The following is a 3727-nucleotide window of genomic DNA, read 5'->3' as shown; positions in this document are numbered from 1 at the left end:
GGCTTAGAGAGATTAAAAGTGCCTTGATCCTTCTGTCCAACTGGCTGCTTGTCCCCAGTGTCTTCATGCACCAGGCCAAAAGCCTTTGAGAGGGCTCAGCCCAAGCTACTGCGGGAGCCTGCCCTGGGGGCCTTTGGGTAACTTCACCAACAGGACTCTAAGGATGAGTCAGGCAGCATTAACTTCTCCCACAGCTGACATGGCAGAAATAAATCATATTTAGTAGTCAATGAGTTTCCCGATGGTATCAACCAGTGGATGCATGGATGAGCCAGAAAAATTAAAAGTTTCTCCACCACCTCCTGATTTGGAGCCAGGGCTCCAAGAAGTCCCAAACACTAATGACACACTGCAGGTTCTGGAGAGGACTGTTGTAGCAGGTAAAGAAGACATTTCATTTTCAAGACCAGCAGACCTTGACCATATCCAATCAACACCTTTCACACCTTCCCGTGTTCTGACACTAAGTGAGAGAACACTTGATTTCCTGGGCTTCCCTCAAAATGAAGATCAAGTCCAGACAGCTGGCAGGCGGAAAAGGGAGAAGCCCACCAGGGAGAACGCCACACGACAAAATGGGCAATTTCTCAGAAACAATTCTGTATACGGTCTTCCAACTTTGGATTCAACTGTTGAAGGTGATGTGACTGTTGAAGATACTGCTTCCCTAAGATGTCAAATGTTCAACCTTATTCAACATCTCCAACTTCTGAAAGAAAAAACAAAGAACGTGCAAAAAGAGAGATGGTTGTGTGCTCTGTCACTATAGCTTTCTGGCTGGTTAATAGCTGGTTTTGGTTTCGCCACTAGAGGTAACCTTGGCTCTCTAAGGTGCTTGTCATAACACCTGGAAATATAAAGCACTTGCAAACATAAAAAAACAAAGGTACCTTACTGAGGGCCAAATAATAACAGTAACAAAAATAGATGACATGTGTATAGAGACCGCTATGTGCCAGGCACTTTACAGTTATTCCATCTGATCATCATAACAACCCTAGAAGGTATGTGTCATCGTTATCTCCATTTTACAGATGAGTAAACTGAGGCAAACAGCAGTTAAGTGACTTGCCCAGTGGTGTCTAAAGTGTCTAAAGCTGGATCTGAACTCCTGGCCCAACATTTTATCCACTGTGCTACCCAGCTATAAACACTTTGGAAAGGAAAGCAACAAAGGACCGAAATGTCTATACCAAAAACTCTACCGCTGGACTTACGCAGCAAATCTCCACTTGCACCAAAATGTTTTTAGGAGCACTGTTTTTGTGATAGTAAAGAATTGGGGACCAAAGTAGATGCCAGTCAGCTAGGAGATGGCTAAAAACACTTATGGTACATTAATGCAATGGAATATTACTATACTGTAAGAAGCAATATATGTGATGAAAAAGAGAAGCCTGGAAAGATGTACATGAACTTATATTGAAGCAAGCAAAGCCAAGAAAACAATACACACAATGAAAGCAACAATGTAAATGGAAAGAATAACCGCACATGAGAATCCAAAGCATATATAACAAAAGTATGAATATCAAGAATAACTGAAATGAAGACGTATGAGACCACACCCATAACCTACTTTCTTGTGGAAGTGAGAGGTCCACAGGTGTTATATATTACATGTGTACAGAAAGGAAGGAAGGAGGAAAAAAGAGAGAGAGAAAGAAAGAAGGAAGGGGAGGGGAGGAGGAAGGAGGAAGGAGGAAGAAAGAAAGGAAGAGAGGAAGAAATGACATGGTCTGGTTCTAAAAGCTCCCCCATCAGAGCTCAGGACTTCAGGCCATGAGACTGAGTTCTGGTGGGAAATGGAGGAAGGCTAATAGTGACCCCTCATTTATGGAGATTTTCCTGAGTAGTGCTTTATCTGTAATGTGTATCTGTAATGTAATGCCTACCATTGCAAGGAACCCTTAGAGGGTTAGGTAGAGTTAATTTTTTACTCCTGCACAGACCTTCAGCAGGCTTTGGATATTTCAATATCACATTCATAAAGCAGTGAATTAAGAGTAATAACTCAAACTTATTGAGTGTTACCAGTTAATATTGAGTGACTTAGAATTAAAACATATGCATAACATGAAATCACATACAGACACACAGTGCCCAGTGTTGACACAGTGTGCACATGGGTGTGCATTGTATACACATGTAACATGATGACAAACATGGAAATGACATGTGTATGTTATACACATGTTTATATACATGTAGGAAGTATCCTGTGTCACTAGGAAATAGTGCCAGATGTACATGTGTGTGCTTGTTTATTATTTCTTATCTATTATTTTGTGCTTAATCACGTTATAGTGGATTAAGAGCTGCGGACCGAGGTTCAAGGGTCACCTCGACAAGTCACAACCTTGCCTCAGGTGAGTTTTGACAGAATAGCTATACGATGTTTCCTCATCAGAGAACTGTCAATAGCAGCAAAACCAAACCAAAGTCCAAACGGACAGATTTACACTGCGGAACTTAATTCTGCTTCATTCTGATGACTAAACTTGACCACTAAGAGGAGACAAGAGTATGCCTCCGTTCATTCTCTGTGGAGGACGGGGACCGAGGGTGGGAGATACAGCAAATCCTGAGGAACTAGGTTGAGATGTTGAGCAATTTTGCTGACCGTCTTTTTGCTTCCTCTTATTTTGCTTATTTTTATTTACACAGGATGCTTCTCTGGGGAGGGGGAGAGGAGAGGGACACAGAGGAAAATGAGTCAGGTAAAAACAAAAGCTTTTAATATTTTTTTTAAAAAGAAAACATTACTTTGGGAAAGTGAGTCTCATTATCCTATTTTTAAAAATAGATTTTTCTTTCTCTTCGTGGTTTATATACCACTGTTATGTCAGAGATGGGACTTCAACGCAGGTCTTCCTGATTCTAAAGGGGATGCTGTAACCTACATCACATCACTTCCTTACTAAAATGATACTTGTGTGGGGTGGGGAGTGGGAGAGAGGGAGACAGATAGAGAGTGACAGAGACAGAGACAGAGAGGCAGAGACAGAGAGACAGAGACAGAGAGGCAGAGAATAAGACAGAAGCAGAGAGAGGCAGAAAGGCAGAGGGAGGGAGGGGAAGAGAGAGAGAAGAGGGAGAGAGACAGACAGAGAGACAGAGACAGAGACAGAGAGAGACAGAGAGAGAACATGAATGTTTAGAATGTTTAGAGTACAACCATTATTGCTCTTCCCATATGGCAAATACTGAGGTTTCATAGGCCAATTGGAGGCAGCTTCCTGCAAGTGACCAGATAATTCCACTTCAACTTGTGTGGGTGTAGCGATTCTGAGAAACCATGTGAATACATTCCCAAGTATTGGTCCCTAAACAAGCATTCTGTTACTGTATGTGCCTTGTAGAATCCCATGGGGAAGCACTGGAGCCAATGACTTCAAGACAGTGATTCTTTCCTCTTAGCATTCAAGGACCATAGAACAGAATATATTTAATTTTTTTCCCCCAGGAAATTAGTAATTTAGAAATAGTTTGGAACATGTTTATACATAATGAAAACTAGAATTTTTTTTTAAAATAATAGGATATCAACACTCACTTTCCCAAAATAATACTTTCTTTAAAAAATGATATATTTTGTTTTTATATCACCTTAATTTTCCAGTATATTCCTCCACTTCCCCATCTCCATAACCTGGAGAGCTGTCATTTATAAAAAAGATGAGAGAGAGAGAGAGAGAGAGAGAGAGAGAGAGAGAGAGAGAGAGAG

General features: G+C 41.1%; 1 pseudogene; it reads left to right on the top strand.

Moving 5' to 3' along the window:
• Positions 1-241: 241 nt before the first annotated feature.
• Positions 242-810, top strand: LOC138171163 (mitochondrial fission factor pseudogene; annotated as a pseudogene).
• The last annotated feature ends 2917 nt before the right edge of the window (positions 811-3727 follow it).

Source organism: Petaurus breviceps, unplaced genomic scaffold (assembly GCF_028583685.1).
Source record: "Petaurus breviceps papuanus isolate PSGF00001 unplaced genomic scaffold, PetGlider_PUasm1.0 419, whole genome shotgun sequence".
NCBI lineage: Eukaryota > Metazoa > Chordata > Mammalia > Diprotodontia > Petauridae > Petaurus > Petaurus breviceps.
The sequence above is the reverse complement of the archived record's forward strand: the minus strand, read 5'-3'. Positions and strand labels throughout refer to the sequence as shown.